The sequence below is a fragment of the Ovis canadensis genome, chromosome 2 (genome assembly GCF_042477335.2).
Source record: "Ovis canadensis isolate MfBH-ARS-UI-01 breed Bighorn chromosome 2, ARS-UI_OviCan_v2, whole genome shotgun sequence".
In the NCBI taxonomy this organism is placed as follows: domain Eukaryota; kingdom Metazoa; phylum Chordata; class Mammalia; order Artiodactyla; family Bovidae; genus Ovis; species Ovis canadensis.
In genome coordinates, this window is record NC_091246.1 from 104162767 (window position 1) to 104187834 (window position 25068).

A 25068-nucleotide genomic window follows, 5' to 3' on the forward strand; every position below is an offset into this window, starting at 1 on the left:
TCCAGCTATGGCTCCTGGTGGCTACAAGAGCAATGCTCAAATAACCTGGAGTCACTGGAAACCCAAAGATGTAATTACAGCTCTGTACAAAAATAAACAAGTAAATTAATTAATTAAACAAAACCTTCCAACTTGTAGCTACAATCCGATAAGGCAATGCCTCACTATTTCAAAATCCCTTATTTAGAAACCTCAGCTATCCAGATCACAGTGGAGATTTAGGAAGCAAAGAAAACCAGTCCCTTGACCAGAAAAGATGGCATAAAGTAGAAGGAGGAGAGTCTGAATTTGTGAGTTTCTGTTGTTGTTAAATTCATTTTGAACTTCCACGCTTACAAAAAGTTCCAAAAACAGTACAAAGAATTCCTGTGTACCCTTCACCCTATCACCCAAATGATAACGTCTTACTAAAACTGCAGTTACAGTGATCAAAACCAGGAAATTATCCATCAACACATGATTTATGAAAGAATCTAGAGCAAACCTCATATAAATTTCTTCCCAGCCGCCCTCACTGATGTCCTTTTTCTGGTCTGGGGTCACACATTCGTGGAGTTGCCATGCCTCCTCCAGCTGGGGGCGGGGTGTCCCTAATAACCCTGACACCTGAAGGGTTCCAGGCAGTTATCCTGTAGAATGTGCTCACTACAGGTCTGTCTAATGCCTCCTCCAGACTAAATTCAGGTTAGGCATTGTGGCAGGCACCACAGAAGCCCTTCTAAGTACATCAATAACAGAAGGCCATCACTATGGAGGACAGTACGGAGCTTTCTTAAAAACTAAAATACGATCCAGCAATCCCACTCCTGGGCATACAACCAGACAAGAGAGAAACTCTAATCTGAAAAGATGCACGCACCCCATGTTCCCAGCAGCACTATTTCCAATAGCCAACATACGGAAGCAACCTAAATGTCCATCAACAGATGAACGGATAAAGAAGACGCGGTGCATGTATACAGAGGAATGTTACCCAGCCATAAGAAAGAATTAAGTAATGCCTGTGCAGCAACATGGGTGGACCTGGAGACTCTCATACTAAGTGAACTAAGTCAGAAGGAGAAAGACAAATACCATATGGTATCACTTATATGCGGAACCTTTAAAAATGACACAAATGAGTGTACTTCCAAAACAGAAAGAGACTCACAGGCACAGATAACAAACTGTGGTTACCAAAAGTGAAGAGGGGTGTACAAATAGGAATCTGGGATTAACAAAGAAACACTGCTAAATCGCTTCAGTTGTGTCCAACTCTATTTGACCCTATGGACTATAGCCGGCCAGACTCTCCTATCCATGGGATTCTCCAGGCAAGAATACTGGAGTGGGTTGCCACTCCCTTCTCCAACAAATATATACTACTATAGACAAAATAAACCAAGTCCTACTGTACAGTGCAGGGAACTATATTCAGTGTCTTGTTAACAGCCTATCATGGAAAAGAATCACTTGGCTGTACACCTGAAATACTGTAAATCAACATTTCAATTTTCAAAAAAATACCAGAAGGCACATGATGATATCCAGATCTCACTACTGATGATGGTAACTCTAATCATGTTACACTTGTATCCACCTTTCCACTGTAACATTACTAGTTTCCCACTGTAGCTTTTTTCAGTGACCATTGATGCATCTTGCATACAATTACTATTCCCCAAATACGGTCTAGTCACTAAGATGTTAACAGCCCAGGTGAAGCAACATACGCAGATATGTTTTTTAGAGAGAGGGTGGCTTGGGAAACAGCAAATGATTTGATAATATATTTTGGATGGAACTGTTCCTATGAATAAGCCACACACCTCCTTCTTTCTACTGGCCTGGGTTAGGGGCTTATGCTCACTTTTCTTTTTAATAATGAAGTACACCATAAAATCAAACTGAATTACAGTCCTAACCTTAGACTGCCACAATATGAAGAAGAAACTTACTGATGACTTTATATGAATTTGGAAACTTTTATTAAAACTTCTGACCATGGAAAAAATAAATTTTGAGCCCAAAAATAAGCCAGACAGTACTGTGTTATGTGTAAAACAAGCTATACCAGCATGACGAGTTATAAATCAATTACTGCTATCAACTACCAAAATCAAACATGACATCCAGATCTCACAGACTCTATTAATTTTAAAGATTCAAGTTTCTGAAACTCTCACAATTTGCGACATCTGGAATCTGTTTTAATAAGATCCCTCTCCAATCCACTCTATAACGGCTGTGTTACATCACAAAGAGTTTATTCTAACACAGCCATAGTACGTAATGATATTGTTTCCTTTCTGGACTTAAGCTGGCAGTACCAGCAACCAAACAACAATCTGTGTGACGATCATTCATTTTTCTTTGTCGCCCCTCCCCCACTGTCAGTCTTTTTCACGTCAGGAATAAAGCTAACCTGACTAAAAATTCAGACATTGACAAGATTCATAGAGGACGCTTATCAATCTGTGCTTATCTGGCTAATGTTAAGATGGACAATTAAAAGCCCTAGTCATTGTTTCCTCAAAATCTGGAATACTACATTCAATTGTGAAGAATAAACTTTAAAAGCATCATTGATAAAGTTTTCTGGAGAATAGTATTTGGATGTAGAGGGGTTTTAAAAATGATACCAGTGAAAGAATAAATCAAAGAATAGAAGTATGTAGCCTGGACCAGGGAAGACTAAAAGACGACAGGCTGCCACCTCAGGCAGAATCTGAGGAAGAAAGGTAAAAAGAAAAAAAGGGAGGGCTCTTCAACAGAAGAGTGATCAGCGCTGTGTTAAACTGCCAGCTCACCATTAGTGGAGTTATCTGAAGAGAGAACAGGAAAGCACCCGATGAGGATGTAGAAGGAATGAGAAGTTACACTGGATTACTTGTACAGCTCTGTGTTCACAATGAGAAAGCCAACATTAGCATCAGGCATTCGACAAGTTATATTTCAGTGTTTCTATCAGGGGCACGGTGCAGAGCATCAGCACATCAGAGCTATAGGTCGAGCAACACCTCCCACGCAACTCCCTTAGAAGGTCCCACCTCTCCAGCGAGCTGGTATCTTCCTGCATCCCACATGCCTGCATTCAGGTAAAGCCACTCCCTCTGACAACTCTATTTGTTCAAGCCCTCCTCCTGCGGGAAAAGCTCAGATCAAATTACATCTCCCTCAAGATTCCCTCCACAAGAACCCCAAGCAAAAGTGAGTCTTCCTTCCCCCATTTCTATTAGCAAAAACTCCCTACAGATTATGTGTTACCTATCAATGTCACATGATATAAACTTTCTAATACTAATATAAATGGATTATCTCCCCAGCTAGACTATAAGCTTCTGAAGGACAAAGTGTGTCTTCCAGGGTTTATCAGTGTCCAACACAAGGCTTTCTGCTTATTTGGTGAATGCTGTTTACAATCCTTAGGTGACCTGGCCTCGCCTTCTATCTCAACCACATCTTGGTCCATCTTCCATTCACCCGCACTGGCCTTCTTCTAATCGGCCCAGGGTACACAAGTTTCCTGGTCTACGGGCTTTCATTCATGGGTTTTTTTTGACCTTGAAATCTTGAGGCTAAACTCATTTGTCATTTCTTAGCTTATTATTTCTCTACATGTATCTTTCCTAAACATCCAATCTAAGTCGACCTAAGTCACTCATGTTACTCTCAATCACAATACTCCTGATAGAATAAAAACATTTCCACCACCATCCAGGCTCCCTAAAATCATCTCCCAAACAATAAAGGAAACAAGAAACAAATACGAATTCTATCTTCAAAGAAATTAGGAGATAATCATACATGAAACATATTACCCAAAGACAGAAAACACAGTCACTGAAGACGAGGAAAGGTCAGAAACGAGCAGCGCCGAGCATCCCAGCAGGTGGGGAGGGGCGCCTACGAAACAGGAAGCCCATTCAAGTCACAACCTCTTACATACATCCTCAGAGAACGTCTTTAAATCTAGAGAAAAGGCAGTTTTGACAATTCTTATTCAAATCTTCTACCCACACAAACGATACTTGGTTGAGAACAGAGGGACATTCCAAGAACACAGTCACTGAACCACAACTGGCATATTTCCCAATCACAGAACTTTAGAAAGATGAAAACTCCAGTTAATAAATTCCATAATTTCAAATTACCATATATTGAAATTGCACCAAAGAATACACTATTAATTAATCGTTTGCAAATCACCTGCTTCCTCTCATCTGTTAAACACACAGAGTAAGTTTTAATTCACTGTCCACTTTCACTACAAGAAAGTTTAAAATCTAACCAAAGGGGACTTCCCTGGTGGGCCAGTGGTTAAGACTCCAAGTTCCCGATGCAGGGGGCCCAAGTTCAATTCCTGGTCGGGGAACTAGATCCCACATACCGCCAGAACTAAGACTCCGTGCAGCCAAATAAATACATATAAATAAAATTCTTAAAAAATAAATAAATAAATAAAATCTAACCAAAGAATTATATTAATCTTGATTCATTTGTGGGTTTAATAAAATACATTTCACATGCTACGTTAACAGAGAAATACACAGTTATTGTAAAAATTAGATGTGAAGATAACGTCAAGGTGTACACAGAGATTAGGATAGATTATTGAAGCACTCATTCCAAGAAAATGCTTATAAATTTTTATTTCTTTCGGTATTTTTGGTCATCACTGGTTTTCAATTTTATGAGTCTGTATTTCTCCAGTTTCCCTGAATGGATTAATGTGATTAGATTTCTCTGGAAGAAAAAAAAATTTTTTTTAACTGAGTATGAAATTAACTCTCCAGTTCTCTTACCCTTTCAGACCCAGATCCATATGTCAGGCTCCAAACCAGAGGGCACACACTCAGCGTTCACAGGCAAACACAGCCGCATTTTGTTTAATCCTCACAATATTGACCAAAAACAGAAAATCAGAAGATTTCACGCTGGAATCCTCTTGAAAATTCAGAAGATGTGGAAACGCTAGGCCTAAATGTGCACGTGCAGACCCCGGCTAGACCTGCACTGCTGTGCCTTCCACATCATCTGCTGGTAGGCAGGTGGCTGAGTTTAAAATTCCTGCTATGAAGAAAGCAGAAGAGGGCTTTCTTCACACTCAAAGAAAACAGATCTACAAAGTCACACCAATAAAGACAATGTTTCCAAATCTAATTCCAAGAACCTAAAATCAAGGGCCACCACAATCTGATGAGGACTACCCTACAGATTCTCCCCACCCTAGTAAAGAATACAGTCCCCTTTGATATCCCAACAAAGAATCCTAAATATCAAATCGCAAAAAGGGATCCTAAAGGCAACTGTCACTTGGAACAGTAATGTCATTAGGATTGCTGCTGTTTAGTCACTAAGTCATGTCAGACTCATTGTGACCCATGGACGGTAGCCAGCCAGGGATTTTCCAGGCAAGAATACTGGAGTGGGCTGCCATTCCCTCTCCAGGAGATCTTCTCATCGTTCAGTCATGTCCGACTCTTTGCAACCCCATGGACTGTAGCCTACCAGGCTCCTTTGTCCATGGGATTTTCCAGGCAATAGTACTGGAGTGAACTGCCATTTCCTTCTCCAGGGGATCTTCCCAACCCAGGGATTGAACTGGGGTCTCCCACATTGTAGACAGACGCTTTACCGTCTGAGCCATCAGGAAAGTCCAGTGAAGAATACAGACCCCTTTAATATCCCAACAAAGAATCCTAAGTATCAAATCCCAAAAAGGAATCCTAAACACAAAGGTCACTTGGAACAGTAATGTCATTAGAATTGTTGCTGTTTAGTCACTAAGTCATGTCTGACTCATTGTGACCCATGGATTGTAGCCCGCCAGGCCCCTCTGTCCATGGGACTTCCCAGGCAAGAATACTGGAGTGGGCTGCCATTCCCTCTCCAGGGAATCTTTTCAACCCAGGGATCAAACCCACGTCTCCTGCATTGGCAGGTGGATTCTTTACCACTGAGCCAAATGGCACCCCACTCCAGTATTCTTGCCTGGAAAATCCCATGGACGGAGGAGCCTGATAGGCTGCAGTCCATGGGGTCACTAAGAGTCGGGCACGACTGAGCGACTTCACTTTCACTTTTCACTTTCATGCATTGGAGAAGGAAATGGCAACCCACTCCAGTACTCTTGCCTGGAGAATCCCAGGGACGGGGGAGCCTAGTGGGCTGCCGTCTATGGGGTCGCACAGAGTTGGACACGACTGAAGCGACTTAGCGGCAGCAACAGAGCTAAAGGTGAAGTTCTTGTCCTCACTAAAAGCAGTGGCAGGTCTACAATTCAGACTTAGGTTGGAAAGCCTGGGGGCTTCAAGGGGGGAAAAGCAAACACAAAATACTGGTGCACCTACGTTTCTGCATCAAGAATGTTAGACACGTCATTACTGGGAGGTTGTCCATGATTCAATGTTAATCTGAGGTTCAAGTCAGCCAGAGGGTTGAGAAAAAGTAAGATTTCTAACCCATTACTATAATTACTCCCCAAACTCACTGCTTAGCAAAGATTTCTTTAACTTCCTTATAGACTTCTTTAACTTCCTTATGTGGAAATTCAATTTCCAAGCATTCTCCAGCTAAATACTTCACTACTCACAAAGGTCTAAACTGCTTGGTTAACTAACTGAAGACTGCAGTGTTTACCACTTTCCTGAGGATATGGTTTTCAACTGTGAAATGTCTCTCCAACCCATCCCCTTTCCTTCTCAAATTCACTCTTTCACTCAGCAATATTTACTGAGTACCTGCTAAAAGCCAGATGCTAACTGTGGTGCTAGAAAAACTGCGCTGCACAAAATCCTAAGAGCAGGACTTCCCTGGGAGCCCAATGGTTAAGACTGCACACTGCCAATGTAGGGGGTGCAAGCTCAATCTCTGATCGGGGAACTAAGATCCCACACACAGGGGCCAAGAGGCTTTTTTAAAAATCCCAAGAGCTTTTTCTTTGCATCTGTGCTTCTTTTGCTGTCCTACATATAGGGCCATCGTTGCCGTCTTTCTAAATTCCATACATTTGCGTTAATATACTGTGTTGGTGTCTCTTTCTGACTTACTTCACTCTGTAAAACAGGCTCTGGGACAACCCAGACGGGAAGAATAGAGGGGGAGGTGGGAAGGGGGTTCAGGATGGTGGGGAGGGGGACGTGCACCCGTGGCTGATTCATTTCAATGCATGGCAAAAACCACCACAATATTGTAAAGTAATTGGCCTCCAATTAAAGCTAATTAATTTTTTAATGCTAAGAGCTTAAATTATTTTACCACAGAATGAATGAATGAATGTGTAATAAGTGCTATGAAAAAAATAAAGTGAAAAAGGGGGAGAAAGCTGTAAGGAAGAAAAGCTCTTCGCAATATCACCTTTCCCCACCTGTCCTCCTCCCCCAAGACCTCATGCTTCACACACTTATAGTTGTCGGTCCTGCAGGCGTAGTGACGTTTGTGCTTTTGGTTACCTGTGTACCTCTCCCACTTTTCGCCCTAGTGATAACCTTCTTGTCCTTCAGAAAACAGTCACCTTCTCTGTCCTCTTTTAGGAACTATCACATCCCTTAGGCCTTCTTTTTCTCAGCAAGTACTGCAGCTGTGTTGCCTCCTCGTGGACTGTGAGCTCCAGAGAGCAAAGAGCAGTTTCATTCTCCTCCATTTCCCCAGCACCTGATGTTAAGTAGGCACTCCACAGCGCTTGCTGGAATTTACCAAGACACGATGAGCTTGTCTCAATTGCTCAGTAGCTAAGTTAGCTCCTGATTTACCCTGTCCCAGCCTCTCTGTAATTCCTGACACTCACCCAAAAAGTCTTAACTATTAGATATATACAGTAATATACCTTTTAGGCTAGTAATTAGAATTCCATTTAGCACCAGATTCCCTGGTGGCTCAGACAGTAAAGAATCTGCCTCCAATGCAGGAGACCGGGGTTCAATCCCTGGGTCTGGAAGATCCCTGGAGAAAGGAATGGCAACCCACTTTAGTATTCTTGCCTGGAGAACTCCATGGACAGAAGAGCCTGGTGGGCTATATACCCCATGTGGTCACAAAGAGTGGGACACAACTGAGCGACTAACATACACACACACAGCAACTATTCAGAATATATTTGAAACAAAAGCAAAAATGCTTCTAGAAACAGAACACAATAGAAGCCAAGCTTCTCTCCACACATGAGACTAGAGCCTCCAGACCTAATACTGTAACTGTGATGCAGAGTAACGAGGGCTGCCAGGTGGCTCAATGTGTTGTGATCCACAGTCAAAGGTTTTGGCATAGTCAATAAAACAGAAGTAGATGTTTTTCTGGAACTCTCCTGCTTTTTCAATGATCCAAAGGATGTTGGCAATGTGATCTCTGGTTCCTCTGCTTTTTCTAAATCCAGCTTGAACATTTGGAAGTTCACAGTTCATGTATTGTTGAAGCCTAACTTGGAGAATTTTGAGCATTACTTTACTAGCATGTGAGATGAGTGCAATTGTGCAGTAGTTTGAGCATTCTTTGGCATTGCCTTTCTTTGGGATTGGAATGAAGACTGACCTTTTCCAGTCCTGTGGCCACTGCTGAGTTTTCCAAATTTGCTGGCATATTGAGTACAGCACTTTCACAGCATCATCTTTTAGGATTTGAAACAGCTCAACTGGAATTCCATCACCTCCACTAACTTTGTTCATAGTGATGCTTCCTAAGGCCCACTTGACCATTCCAGGATGTCTGGCTCAGATGAGTGATCACACCATTGTGATTATCAACCCTAAATATTCATTGAAAGGACTGATGCTGAAGCTTCAGTACTTTGGCCACCTGATGTGAAGAGTCAACACATTGGAAAAGATCCTGATGCTGGGAAAGATTGAAGGTAGGAAGAGAAGGGGGCGACAGAGGATAAGATGATTGGATGGCATCACAGACTCCATGGACATGAACTTGGGCAAAGTCCAGGAGACGGTGAGGGACAGGGAAGCTTGGTGTGCTGCACTTCATGGGGTCAAGAAGAGTTGGACAGGACTTGGCAACTGAACAACAACAACAGAGGAAACCCCAAGTGGGATATAATACAACTCACAAGATACCCTATGTCACTTCTTTCCCTTCAGTTCAGTTCAGTTCCTCAGTCATATCCCACTCTCTGCGACCCCATGAATCGCAGCACGCCAGGCCTCCCTGTCCATCACCAACTCCCGGAGTTCACTCAGACTCACGGCCATCCAGTCAGTGATGCCATCCAGCCATCTCATCCTCTGTCATCCCCTTCTCCTCCTGCCCCCAATCCCCCCCAGCATCAGAGTCGTTTCCAATGAGTCAACTCTTCGCATCAGGTGGCCAAAGTACTGAAGTTTCAGCTTCAGCATCATTCCTTCCAAAGAAATCCCAGGGCTGATCTGTTCCCTTATAGCTCATCAACAAGATGAGGTGTAAGCTTTGGGCAGGTATCTGGGTGATGAGCCTCATGTCTGCTCTGTGTCTCAGCTGGGGGAGCTGAAAAGGATCCAGGGTCAGCACTCAAAGGATCACTGACCTGCCCTGTGAGAGCCAGGCAGCAGCGGCATCAGTATTTCAGACTACAGTGGACCAAGGAATGAATAAGAAGTATAATTAAGACACAGAGTATTATATAGTTGAAATTTGCTAAAAGAATAGATCTTAAAAGTCCTCATCTCACACACACACATACGCAAAATTGTAACTATGTGTGGTGATAGATGTAGTTTTAACAACTTACTGTGGTGATCCATTTGTAATATATACAAACATCAAATGATGATGAAACTTAATATACTGTTCTGAAACTTAATATAATGGTAAAAATCAATTACATCTCAATTTTTACAAAAAGGAGTAATGCGCTTCCCAGTAGGCACAGTAGTAAAGAATCAACCTGCCAATGCAGGAGACACAAGAGATTCAAGTTTGATCCCGGAGTCAGAAATGGCAAACCACTCCAGTACTCTTGCCTGGGAAATCCCATGGACAGAGGAGCCTGGGGCGCTACAATCCATGGGATCCCAAGAGTCAGACATGACTTAGCTACTAAACAACTGAGAACTGACAAGGAAAACATTTGGTCTTAAGATATTTATTCAAATGGATCCCTGAGACTTTTTCTTACAATGGTGATTCAAAATAAAACAATGCGAGTGACCTTTTCGCTTGTCCTCAGTCGTGTCTTTGTGATCCCAGAGACTGCAGCCCACCAGGCTCCTCTGTCCATAGGATTCTCCAGGCAAGAATATTGGAGCGGGTGGCCATTCCCTTCTCAGGGATCTTCCTGACCCAGGAATTGAACCCAGGTCTCCCGCACTGCAGGTGGACTCCTTCCCATCTGAGCCACCAAGCTGTCTGCTATAGGATCAGCGCTCGATGTAGTCCAAAACTCTAGCCTTGACAGAATAACTGGCTCTAGCTTTCATGCCATAAACAAGAAAACTGCACAAAAGACACAGAGCAAATGCTTTCAGACAATGGATAAGAGGCAGTGTGGGGGAAGAATTCAGAGAGAAAGAAAGCAAGTGAGCTGGGCCTGCAGCTGCCCAGGCTTCCTACCTACGGACGCTTGAGACACCAGGAGGAAGCCCAAGGCAGGACGTGGCAGCCTGAGCGGGACGGTGGAGACTGAGGAGCTCAGCCAGTGGGGATCTGCTGGCCAGAGAGAAGGAGGCAACCCAGAGGAAGCGCTCTAGGGATCTGCAAGGAGTTTCCTCCCATGTCTGACTCGGTGCTGAATGGCACATGCGAGGGTAAGGCCCCAAAAGGCCATGAACACCATCCAGGAAAGAACTACTGCGGGAGGAGCTGCTGTACACTGAACAGTCTTCAGGGCTCAGACGAGAGGCACAACCAGCCACAATGGAAAGATCTCCCCGAACACCAGGAGGCGCTGGGTCTAGAGCCCAGAAAGGTCACGGTTGAGGGGGAGTGCTACACTTGCCCTACAATAAAGGCTCTTCTGGCCCCGATCTAACAAAGCTCAGCAGCAAGCCAAGATCCAACTGATCTAGGGGTAAATAACTCACAAGGAGCTTCCAAGGTCTCGCTCACACCAACAAGAAGTGTGAATTTGGACTGTTCGGACATGGAATCAGGTAGACACAAGCTTCACAGAGTTTTTTCTCATGGAATGATAACAGCACCAAGCCCTACATTAAGTACTTCATTTTCATCACAGCAATCCTATGAGACATCCTCATGATACATCTGAGTTACTCAGCATTCAGAAATTAACACAGCTGGTGGAAGTTGGAATTAAGATTCAAACTGGTGTCTGCCTGCTTCAAAGCACACATTCAAGGTGCTGGTGGCAAATTCAAGGCACTCAACCACTCAGCCACTTTCCCAAGTCAAGCACACAGCGAATATCACTAACGAACCACAACACTCCTGCTCTACATTAAAAGAAACTTCATGCAGGGCACCCTAGGAGGGAAGTGCTGAAAACAGTATTAAATATTAAAATAATGCTAAATGTCAGAGAACAAAGCAATAAGAAATACGGTATTTGGCTATAACTTAGAAAATTACAAAAGTAAACGTCACAGGTTGAATAGAGCACTTTCACCGTAAGATTTCAAGTCAAATTTGAAACTATTTTCAATCAAGTTTAATTACAGTATTAATAGTCATCTCTTCTCCCAAAACTAACTTGACTTTAACTGCTACATGTCACAGATACAAATAGTCTACTTTTTTTTTTTAACTAAAAGTAAAGCCTGAAATTCAAAGAAAAAAAAGACACCTATTCCTCGGTGTACGATTATGTAGCCTTTTGCTTTTTTTTTGGAAGCAGGAATTGTGTTTACCTCATAACATTTCCCCAAAGAAATGCTTTATGTCACCCAAAATAAACCATGCTTCCATCATTTCTATGTTTGTCACTGCTGATTTTAATAGGCAAAGGAATAATAGGGAAGGTAAAATGAATTAACAAAAGCCTTGATCTTGAAGAAAAGGGTGAGGATGTGGAAACAGCAAAAGAATTAAGAATTAAAGCGTAAGCAGAGGCCACTAGCATACCGTGCTAACACTTGACAGCCTAAGAAGGAAGCTGTGTGGGCCTTCCCCGGTGGCCCAGTGGTTAAGACTTTGTGCTTCCAATGCAGGGGGGGTAGGGTTCGATCCCTGGTTGGGAAAATATGATCCCACATGTCGCACAGCACAGCTCAAGAAAAGAAGCTGTAGACACAGATATTTTGAGGAACCAAATATGCCTGGATCAGCAAAAGCCAGAAATCCCATTAGACAGCAAGAACTCCTTAAACCACATGCATCAGCACAGTAACCCGGGTTTCTTGAACTAGCCAGCTGGTTAACAGTAGCAGAAATTGGCTCTCAACTGGTGGCTAAAGGAAGATTGGATGAGTTGTTAAGTACTAATAAATGGCAGAGAAGGGAGAGTTCAGTTAAACCTTGGCATTTAAGAGTTACCAATTCCGGCATCTTTTAAAAATGCAACAGTTTTTTAAGATCTAAATTACCTAATATATTCTACATATCTATGTAGTCTTAACAGTTTTATTGACATCATAATTTATATACCATAAAGTCATCCATTCTAAGGGAACAATTCACTGACTTTTAGGAAATGCACAGGCTTGTGAGCCCCCTACCCCAATCTAGTTTAAGAACAACTCTGTCACTCTGGAAAGTTTCCTCAAGCCTGGCTGTACTCAATCCCAGGTCCTTCTCCCAGCCCTAAGCAACCACTTGGCAATTACATCTGCTTTCAGTCCCTCTTTTGTGGACATTTCTTATAAATGAAATTACACAGTATGTGTCTTTTGCATCTGCTGTCTATCCCTCAGCCATGGTTCTGTTCACGTGCTCGCTGGTGGCGCTGTGCAGCGTACAGCGTTTCACTTCCCCGACCAAGGATGGGACCCACGGCCCTGCAGTGGAAGCAGAGTCCTAGCCACTGGACCACCAGGGAATTCCCAAACCCGGGCATGCTGTGAAGTTCACCATCTTGTTATCAGTTCCCTGTTCCTTTTTAGTCCTGGTAGTTGACAGGCATTTTAGATTGTTTCCAGTTTGGGGCTACGATGAACAGAGCTGCTATGAACATTCAAGAACAAGTCTTTGTACAGACGTTTATTTTCATTTCTACAAATCTATGCAAATATAGACACCAGGGCAAGTGTGTATCTATCTTTACAGGAAGCAATCGAGCCTTTTTCCTAAATGTGTGCGGCCGGTTACATGCCCACCAGCAGCAAGTCAGAAGAGCCGCAGGTGCCCACACCTTCGCCATCTCTTGGCAGCGTCTGCTTCACATTTACAGCCATTCAAGTGCATGTGATGTGGCATCTTGCTGATATTCATTTGTATGTCCACAATGACCAAAGAGGTTAACAGTCGTAACATGTGTTTCTATTTCACTCAAAAGAACAGAAAAATCCTCACAGTCCAGTCTCTATCCCTGTCTTAGACTAGTCTAAGAACTGACAAACTCCTGGTTAAATACACACTGTCTCCTTTTCATTCATGCTGCTTCCTCTGGACCATTTCTAATTATTACTTCGTTCACTGCTTTTACCACTTTAACCACTTTTGATTTTCTTCATAGTTTTTGTGGAGACATTAATTCTTCTCTCTCGGACACCTAAGAGTAAAACTGCGGGGTCATATGCTCAGCATCAATTTAACTTCATATTTACTGTTTTATGACCCATACGTGCAAAACTGCCCATCTGAAATTTAGGTCTATCTTTTTTGGATCAAGCTCAGTATGTAAAAATTTTAGTAAATTTTATTTAACTTCTAATGCCCACACTGAGTGATTCAAAACATACGCTAGAGTCATCATGCCCAAGTCACCCTTACTGCATGAAGCCTTGAGCGTCTAACTACTCCAGGCCTATAACTGGATGGTACCAAGGACTTCAGAGCTGAAATCCCTAAGAAGCTTGCGATACAGTTGATAAGATAACAGATCATATTGAAGACGCTGTCTCCACGGCATGATGCTGTAAGGAAAAGTGCTTTACACTAACAAGTAGAAACCCTTCGTTCAGTTTTCACCCTGCCCTGCTTTAGCTCTGTGATCCCAGCGGTCACGTAAACCTTTCTTTAACAAGACGGTGAACCTCACAGCATGCCCGGGTTTGGGAATTCCCTGGTGGTCCAGTGGTTAGGACTCTGCTTCCAAACCTCTCTGCTGCTGCAGAAACCAGGCAATCACCCACGTAACCTGCTTCAGGCCACCGTGCAATACCCTGTGTGGTATGGAAAAAACATGGCTTGGGAACTAGACAGACGTGGGTTCAGATCTAGAGTCAATACAGCTTTGTGCTCTTATCAGGTCCACACTGCATTCCATGTATTATTTTCTTTAATCTCCACAACAACCCTAAAGAATAGATTCCATTATCCTCATTCTACAAGTGAGGAAACTGAGGCTCAGCAAGATCAAGCTGCTTGCTCAAGTCAACGATTAAATATTAAAGATTCAAACCAAGGCAGAAGCAATACTCTGCTGAAGTGACACAACCAAAAACATGTAGGTCACGTGAGATCAATCCTGAACCTTCTTTCACGGCTCAAACTTCTCCGCATTATTTTTTCAAGGCTTTGTTTCTGTCCTTCTCTCCTTCATGAAGTCTGGTTTCCTGAAGAGGCAAACAAACCTTATGGAGTATGTTGTAGTCCCAGGAGACTGAGTTGTACATTTGCAAGGGGGTGCAGGGAGAGAAGACTTGCCAAGCCTACCTAACAAACAGGCAAAATACAGCACTTTTTGTACAACACAGAGTGGGGTAGAAGGATGACTCACAACATGGGAAATGGCTTAGGAAAGAAAACAGCTATATCCTTTGGTTATCTCATATTCCAAGATATAACCAACTAACTCTTAAGAAGCAGTATGGCTTCAGAATTTAGGGTGTTTACTGAACTAAACTGTCTTAAAGAAAGCAGCAGCAATCTTAGAATGCATTAGTTTGAAGGACAAAGAAAAAAGCGCTGGAAGCTTCTGAATGCAAATTTAGACTCTTGGAAATAAAACAGTAAATGAGGATACGAACTGAAGTTTAAAATTCACTCTGCACACAACAGTAACAGGTACTGTGCACAGGAGGGATGCCTGCACATTCGCTCTGTACACTCACCTACATACGCAAGTGTGTCAGCAATACCAGACAATATGTCCAAAGATTAATCGGTACTTCTCTCTGGGAAGAGAGCTGAAAGAGAGACCTGCCTCAGAAATGTGCTTGTGGAGAACTGCTGAAACTGCCAAAATTTTTTAAGCATTCTACAAGTTTAAGTCAGTATTTCTTCATACCTTTCATAGTTTACAGTGGTAAAGAGACTGGGCTCGGGAATCAAATTGCTCGATTTTGAATCCCGACTGCACCATTTACTAAGTGACTTGAGAAACTTAGCCAACCAGTCTGTGCTCCAGTTTCCCTTATCTGTAAAATGCAGACAATAAGAGAACTGATGTCAGGGATCGCTATGGGGATTAGAACAGGACCTGGCACAGAATAAGTACCAAGTGAAGAGGGGATATTGTGTATGGATTTCCTAAAATCTCAACAGAGAGATCTCAAAAGTAGGAGATGATGAATGCCTTTTGGCTACGGAGGCAAGATGGTGCAAAGGTCTTATTCTTCTCCTCGGTGAACTAGTTTGGAAAAAACTCCAGAGTAAGAGCTGGTCCAGGGGCGATAAGGCACTGACAGTGCCTAGTTTTAAGATCTTCCATCTATCAAAAATTCACTTGCAATAGTATGATTTTCCCCCCACAGGGCGGAGGGCTGTCAAGACACATTCCCCCAAGACAGTTCATCGTACTTTGCTATATTATTCGAATCTATCATTCATTAAAACTAGATGGTAAAGTTTGGTGGCATTTTTTAATACCATCTCTTCCTATTCCCTCTCTCTTATGGGTAACAACTGAGTCCCCATTGATGTTCAGAAACCTATTTCCTATCTAAAACACCCTTGTGTCTTGGGACATTATGAGCACAGTTATATCATGCTTATCGGAAGGCATAAGAGAATTACAGAAATTAAAGATGAAAACACAAGGTTCCCAGAATTCCTTGAATATGCTTCCTTATAAAAGGCACTACACTGTATGAGCTGTTTACAGGTACACCAGTAGCCGGAGGCCTCCACCCCAGCCTCCACCCTAGCCCCTTCATCTTTGCGTCTCAACGCTTAAATTTAGCCCTTCCAGATTGTACGCATCCAATGAATGTCCACTGAAATGACAGACTAGGAGTTAGGTTAACCATCACTACATCCTACCTAAAATAAAATCTCTCCTGATGAATAATCCCTCTCCAGGGATTCCCTGGTGGCTCAGATGGTAAAGAGCCTGTCTGCAATGCAGGAGATCTGAGTTCAATCCCTGGGTCAGGAAGATCCCCTGGAGAAGGAACTGGCACCCCACTCCAGTACTCTTGCCTGGAAAATCCTGGACGGAGGAGCCCGGCGGGCTACAGTCCACAGTGTCGCCAGGAGTCGGACACGACTGAGCGACTCCACTCTCACTTTTCAAGGCCTCTCCTCACATCTCCAGACACTACTTTTCCTATGCAGACTGTCAGTCAACGTTTGTCCTTCCTTTACTGTTTCACATTAGACTCTAAACTTCCGTTTCCTTAAGAAACCATGATCTAAAAATGTAAAAGGGCCTGAAAATGTTCGTTCTTCCCCACTGAATTTCAGGTTATCTAGAGAGTGACTAAGACAGAAGGCTCAGAGACAAAGACCTTTGGAGGAAATTAATAGAATCAGATAGCTAAGGATCTGAAGGGGAGAAATTTAAGAATATGCTGAAGACAGAATTGGGGCTTCCCTGGTGGCTCAGGGGTAAAAGAATCCACCTGCAATGCAGGAGACCTGGGTTTGATCCCTAGGTCAGAAGATCCCCTGGAGAAGGAAATGGCAACTCACTCCACAGACAGAGGAGCCTAGCGGGCTACAGGCCATGGGATCACAAGAACTGACACAACTTAGCAACTAAATCACCAAAGACAGAGTTTAAAAGTAAACAAAACCGCAGGAAAAATAAAAAGCTTCCTCAAGTGAGTCATGGTTTAAAATGTGGTACAATCTGATGCAATTGACTGAATTTAAGAAAAAGAGAAATTTGTTTTAATTTTACGCTAGAACAACTCCATCAAATAGGCTATGAACCAGTTGTGATAACAATCCCAGAGAAGGACAGGAAATCTAACATATCATTTGGTCTAGCACTGAGACAGAGGGATAGACGGACGGATGGATGGGCAGAGAAGCCAGTGAAAGAGTAGATGGATGGAAGGATGGACGGATACACACATATATATGTATATAATAACCCAACTTATGGATAAAGCAAGTGGGCTATAAGAGGACACAGAAAGGGGGAAGGGCAGGATCTCTTCTTGGTAAACAAGGAATGAAGAGACAACAGTCGAAGTACAAGTTGACAGATTCTGTAAAAGCACCACAGAAATGACTACGAAAGGGTGAAAGTGTCAGTCACTCAGTCGTGTCCAACTCTTTGCAACCCCATGGACTGTAGCCCACCAGGCTCCTCTGTCCATGCAGTTTGTCAGGCAAGAATACTGGGGTGAAGGAAATACTTCACTCCTTAAGTATTTCCTGAAATACTGAAGGAAATAGCCATTTCCTTCTTCAGGGGATCCTCCCGACCCAAGGACTGAACCCAGGTCTCCTGCATTGCAGGCAGATTCTTTGGGCATACGCCCAAGGTGGGGCTTGAACCCATGACCCTGGGATTACGAGTCCCATGCTCTACCTATTGAGCTAGCCAGGCAGCCTGAAACGGTGGTAGAAGAAATTAAATATAAAAATCAAACAGTAGGAGAGGAGGTAAAAAGCTGGTACATCTTAAGCTAAAATCTTCTTCAGGGAGTCAATGAATATGTGCCTAAGATTAATAAACTAGGTATCCACATACCTGGAATAGTCTTCAAGATTTTTTTTGATCATGTACCCCCCAAAAATACCTCCTCATACATTTAAATTGGCATATAAAGTCATTCAAAAATGGGTTTAAACAGTTGCAAAGAATTCCTGAATTTTTATATTTTTAAATAGAATTTCCTAAATTTATCCACTGGAATCCAAGTACCATAAATTTATATAAATTTAAATAATGATATTTTATTATTGATGCAATCCACTGTTTTTTAAATGAAAAAACTCTTTTCTTTAATAGCCAATAATTTCAGACCTTTACTTCTTTCCCATCAAGTCACCCAGTGATGTGAAGTCATCTACCCAACATCTGAACTGACTTGAAAATTTGAAGGCAATGAAAAAGAAACACTTGGTCTCCAAATTCCATTCTACTGATAGTTTGCACAAAACATTTTATCCTAATGTAAAGTCTTCTATTAACCCTCTATCATGCGTTTCTGCAAAAATATCTATATAAATTAAAACTTTAAATTTCTCTGGTTACTCTTCTTCTGCATTGAGCTATCAATACAATTATTAGTAACACATAATTGACTACAGCAAAATAAATATATTACAAATTTTGATAAACACAATAAAGTAAAAACTGTAATGGAAAAGCATCTTACAATGAAACAAGTCCATGGGATCACTATAACTTACTACTGAAATGAGTTGGCATTGAGCATTAATGATACTCCTCCTTTCTTTTGTACAGAAGTAAAGCACTGAAAGGGCTTCCCAGATGGCGCCAGTGGTAAAGCAGCTGCCTGCCAATGCAGGAGAAAACAAGAGACGCAGGTTCGCTTGCTGGGCCGAAGATCCCCTGCAGTAGGAAACGGCATTTTTGCCTGGGAAACCCCACAGACAGAGGAGCCTGGTGGGCTACAGTCCATGGGGTCAGAGTCGGAGGAGACTGAGCACAGACGCAAAGCGCGGAGAACCCTGCTGAAATACGGAAGAGGACTGAACTGGAAGGAGGTTTGCTACAGAAACATCACTCAAATCTTCACACTCCTGCTGTGATACACAGCTAAAAAAAAAAAAAACACAGAATGATCTCATATCAAACATTATTTTTCAGGATCTATAAGCTAATGAATCAATTAGGTCTCCTGAAAGCAAAAACTAGAAACTACCCGACTGGCAAAAGGAACTGTATCCCAGGTCACAGAGCATTCATTTTCTCAGTTTCTTGGACAGAGGCCAAAGACTTTACCATAACCTCTCAAGTTAATCACACCTGCTATTGTTTCACTTATCAGAACTTCACTTAACCTCTGAAACTCAGAAAGGATTGAAACAAATAAAATCTTGTTAACTTCATTATACCTCTGACAAAAGAATATTATTTGGCAAAATTTTTTCATCTTACAATGTGCTTTCGATATATTGTCACCAAAACACTGAAGCTACACATTTAGCTGATTCAATTTATGGAAAAGTTTGCACTATAACTAGAATGGGACTTAATTATTAAACCAGTATCTTACATTTCTTATCAAATCTTGATTATTTTATTATCAGATTAATCAGGTAAGTCAAACATATTTTCCATACAAAACAACCTGACTTCATTTTTAAATTCTAATAAAAGTGTTAGCATTCATTTCAAGGAGGCCTATATTACAGAATACATTTTGTAAGCTAGATTACTGAAAGTAATTAAACAAGTATTTAAATTATATACATCTAGTAATTTAAAACAGATAAAAGATGGATCAATACATTGCTTCTCATTAATTGATCTGTAATAATAAAATTTAATGTGTAACTAAAACTAGAAATTATTTACAAAACAAGGAGTATGATGAAGAAATGGTATTCGTGGATTAACATGTATATTAAATTGGTATATTAAGCTTTCTTTTAATACTTACATAAGAATGAGAAAAAAGTCCATTAACCTTTTAAAATCAAGATGTGACTTTTCCTACATATTTAATGGAACAGAAGAGTGCAGTCATCCCTTGGTACATGTGGGGTTACAGAACCCCCCCATACTAAACTCTGAGGATGCTCAATTTGCTAATTATTAGAGAAATGCAGGAAAAGCTATGACAAACCTAGACAGTGTGTTAAAAAGCAAACACATCACTTTGCCGACAAAGGTCTATATACAGTCAAGGATATGGTCTTTCCAGTACTCAGGGATGGTTGTGAGAGCTGGACTATAGAGAAAGCTGAGCGCCAAAAAATCGATGCTTTTGAACTATGGTGCTTGAGAGACTCCTTGGACTGCAAGGAGATCAAACAGTCACGCCTAAAGGAAATCAACCCTGAATCTTCACTGGAAGGACTGAAGCGGAAGCTCCAGTGCTTTGGCCACCTTAAGTGAAGAACTGACTGCTGGGAAAAACTAAAGGCAGAGGAGAAGAGGGCGACAGAGGACAGGATAGTTGGATGGCATCGCCGATGCAAAGGACATGGAACAGCAAACTCCAAGAGATGGGGATGGACAAGGGAGCCTGGTGTGCTGCAGTCCGTGCAGTCGTGAAGAGCTGGACACGACCTGGCGACTGAACCGCCACCACCGTCTCACGCTGGTCAGAATGGACACCGCTGAAAAGTCTACAAATAACAAATGCTGGAGGGTATGTGGAGAAAAGGGAACCTTCCCACACCACTGGTGGGAAGCCGCAATGGAAAACAGCATGGAGGTTCCTCAGAAAACTAAAAATAGCTACCATATGATCCAGAAATTCCACTCCTGGGCATCAATCCAGACAAAACTATAATTCAAAAAGATACATGCACTCCTATGTTTGCAGCATGAAGCTATGATTTGACCCACAGATTTCTGGTCATAGCACTATTCAAAACAACCAAGACATGGAAACAACCTAAATGTCCATCACCAGTTGAATGGATACATAAATACAATGGAACACTGCTGCTGCTGCTGCTGCTGCTAAGTCACGACTCTGTGTGACCCCACAGACGGCAGCCCTCCAGGCTCCGCTGTCCCTGGGATTCTCCAGGCAAGAGCACTGGAGTGGGTTGCCATTTCCTTCTCCCATGCATGAAAGTGAAAAGTGAAAGTGAAGTCGCTCAGTCGTGTCCAACTCTTCGAGACCCCATGGACTGCAGCCCACCAGGCTCCTCTGCCCGTGGGATTTTCCAGGCAAGAGCACTGGAGTGGGGTGCTATTACCTTCAATGGAACACTACTGACTCATAAAAAAGAACGAAATAATGCCATGTGCAGAAACATGGATGGACACAGAGATTATCATACAAAGTGAACTAAGTCAGAAAGAGAAAGACATAACGTTATGATATCACTTGTGTGTGGAATCTAAAATGACACAGATGGATCTATCTATGAAGCAGGAACAGATTCACCGACACAGAACCAGACTTGTGACTGTCAGGGGGAGGAGAGGAGGGGAGGCACGGACTGGGAATTTGGGGGTTAGTAAGTGCAAACTATCATGTACAGAACGGATAAACAAGATCCTCCTGTACAGCACAGGAAACTATAAGTCAATGTACAGGGATAAACCATAATGGAACAAATGTTAAAAGAATGCATACACATGCATAACCGAGTCACTCTGCTGCAAAGCAGAGATTAACACTACACTGGACATCAATTACACTTCAGTTTAACAAGCAGATTTCAGCTACCTTACTCAATAAAGATTCAACAAGGAGAGAAAATGGCATAAAAATTTTATCTGTGCATTTAGCCACTGCATCCTAAAAAGGAAATATTCCCATTTTCCTGCTTTGGCTGTTTTGAAAGAACTTTGCCTTCCAATGAATGCCTTGTCCTAGGGATGAGTATTAAGAATAAAAAAGAATTGTTTCTATTTTCCAGCCTGGAAACCTATAATTTGATAACTACAATTAACAATTAAACAGAAGTTCTATATTAAGAAACCTTAGCTTAAATCACACCATTAGTCTGTCAACTAGAAAGTGAAAAATAAAAATATGGAAACAAAAAATGGGAATGTATAAGAGCGCATATTTGAGTGACTATGAGGCTGAAAATGTTAACACTTCATATTGAATAACCCAAAAATTCTCATTGATTTGCGGCAGAATAAAAACAAATCACAATATTCCTGACCAGAAATATCAGGGAGTTGAAGTTACAGATATCTCCTGGGCCTGCAAAAGTGAAGAAGAAAGGGCTAGAAGGATTGTGTAGGTGAAGGAAGCCCGCCCACAGGCTCTTAGGGAACGTCTGTCCAATCAGTGAGGAGCTGAATATGGACTCGGCCAATGGAAAGCTTTGAGTCCAGGAACCAATGGACTCCGCCTCTCTGTAAATGCTGAACGTGGATTAGTTATGTTTTATAAACTCTCATATAGCTCTGATGATCTATTACGTGGAGAACTATGGACCCTGGTCATTTATCCATGGAAGTTCACATTTTTGGAGCCCTCTTGAATCTGTTTAATGGAGAACTCACTAAGCTGCCAGAAACCTCTTTTGCAGGGCTTAGCAAAGTCAGGACTGAGGGGGTGTTTGCTGTATTTCACCTCAAAGATGAAACAACCCTACTCCAGACCCTGAATGAGTGGTTAGTCAGCCCTTGATCTAAAGCTTTTCCTCCCACTTCTCTGAGTTTTCTCGAAATGTTAGCAAATAAGCCAGGTTCTGAATGTTTCCTCTGCTCTGACAAGGCCTTGGTACCTTTTACACCTGTAAGCTTAATACTGGCAAACTGTTCCCCTGGTGATCCTAGGTAGGCAAGTGGCTACGGGGGTGCTCACTGTAAATGCTACTGGTGATTATAGTAAAATCCTGCCAGTAATGGATATTCTGCACTCGGGAGAGAACTGGTAACTCAAGCATTCATTCAGCCAAGTACATATTTAAACTGGCTGGGGAAAATCTCCACTCAGAAACACTAGACTTTCATTTCCTATTTTGTGGGTGTTGTCTCACTGGAAAACATCAATGTGCAGATTTCCAAGACGAAAACTCTTTTAATCTGTTCTCAACACTCAGTGTTCAGACCACCTTTAGCATCTCTTGCCACATCATTTTAATCATCTCTGACCTGACTTTCCAATCTCCCCTTGCATTCCTGCCTAATCTACCCTCCACAGTCATCAGTGTAATCTCATACTGAGTCATTCTGAGTCCAGTGGAGCCAGACAAGGCCTAGTTTTGACTCTGAGCGAGATTCTTAATCTCTCCATGCCTGTTTCTCCATCCGGAAAAAAATGCAAATAATAATAAGACTGCTGTGAGGATTACATAACATGTATAAAGTGCTTAAAACCATGACTGGACAATTATGTCACTCATGTGTGGAAGAACCTTCCAGGCTCTCCCACCATCCATGCCAACCATCATGCTATTCTTTGTATCTGAAATATCTTTATTTTTGAGCCAGACAGAAGAAAGTCCTAGTCATGTTTTTCTGCGATGTCTTTTTCTACCTTCATAAATTGCAGTACTTGCAACTTTCACTCCTCCTCCCAGCTTCTTCCTGACACTGCATTCATGTCCATCTAGATCATCTTATCATGTTGCCTTTATTAAGATTCTCCTGCCTTTATTTGAAGATACTTCTGAAAAGTCCCACAGCACTTCATAGCTCTCTCCTAGGGAACTTTCACACACTGAATTTGTTATTTGTACAGTCTCATTATCCCTACTAATGATTTTTTAAAAGAACAAATACCAATAAAGGCAAGTGTTAAGTTTTAATCCACATGTAGGGGTAATTTCTTGACATTTGGTATCCTAATCACAAATATACACTCCAGGCTTCATCAGGTGACAGAAGATTCTAATCAAAAATGCATACTCCAGAGGGAGGGGACATATGTACACCTATGGTTAATTCATGCTGATGTATGACAGAAATCAAACCAATACTATAACCATCAATTAAAAATAAACAATTATTTTAAAAATGCACTCTCTAGAGTAGGGCTTCTTAACCCTGATAGAATGAATGGGCATCTGCAAAAATGGTTGGGGGAAAAAGTTACACTTTCATGTTTTACTATCTAACAGCAATTTAACCATTACCCTCAACTATTAATACAGGCAATAAATTACAGAATTGGCAGTGATTTTGTCACCAACAAACATTACAGCTATTTTATCATTACAACTGTTGTATTTATATTCATCACAACTTTGAAATGAATTACTCCCAACACTAGATCTTCATAGTCAATACAGTAACAAAGAAGCACAGATTACTGCACTACACATCTTTAAAAATACTCTGGAAACTGCATTTCATTATATTTGGCTTCTTTTGTAATCCTTTGCATTTTATGCTTTTGAAAGATTATGCTGAGAAAGGTCTACAGACTTCAGCAGATAGCCAAATGGGTTCATGCAAAAACAGGTCCGGCTATCTTTTCTTCTGAACAACACTCCAGGGTTCATTAATCAGCACACAGAACGTCAGAAATAATTTTTAACTAGTAAAATATGCCATGTTAAAACTCTGCACGCTGACTAGAAATCTCACACAGGTACCTCCATTCTTGAGAGACAAAATTTAAGACCCTAGCAACCCTGGCATCTTGTGCCACTGGTCTGGGGTTCTCTGCTTAGGACTCTAGGCAGACCTGAATTCAGACTCTGCCACGTAATTCTAACAGAAGGTCCTGAATCCTGCTCCACTGGTCTCATGGGAAGCTCTTGGGCAAGGCATCTGTCTGAGAGCTGTGACTTCACAGAGCTCACAGAACAGGCTGTATGACTGAGGCTGCACCTGCTACTACCTTTGAGAGGGAATCTGTCAGATGATCATGGCTGACACACTGGGTGTGTGTGCACGCATGTGTTCATAGAACTTCGTGGCTGACACACTGTGTGTGAGAGAGAGAGCATTCGTCAGATCATCATGGCTGACATACCGAGTGTGTGTGTGTGTTCATCAGAACTTCGTGGCTGACATACTGTGTGTGTGTCTGTGCGCACACACTCAGTCCCTTAGTTGTGCTCGCCTCTGTGCGACCCCATAGACTAGCCCATCAGGCTCTTCTGTCCCTGGGATCTCCCAGGCGAGAATACTAGAGTTGGCTGCCTTGCCCTCCTCCGGGGGATCTTCCTGATCCATGAATCAAACCCCACATCTCCTGCATTGGGAGGTGGATTCTTTTCCACTGTGCCACCTGGGAAAGCCCCAGCTCTCATCACTGGAGGTTGCTAATGTCTGATTATAAATGACCCAAATGTCTTAGACCAGTTTGTAAT

General features: G+C 42.1%; 1 protein-coding gene and 1 non-coding gene across 4 annotated transcripts in view; both read right to left on the reverse strand.

Moving 5' to 3' along the window:
• KIF13B (kinesin family member 13B) overlaps positions 1 to 25068 on the reverse strand; it is a 204888-nt gene that overhangs the window by 137279 nt on the left and 42541 nt on the right. The window lies entirely within an intron of this gene.
• Positions 17665 to 17737, reverse strand: TRNAT-CGU (transfer RNA threonine (anticodon CGU)). Its single transcript has one exon. It is a non-coding gene; the product is annotated as a tRNA-Thr (tRNA).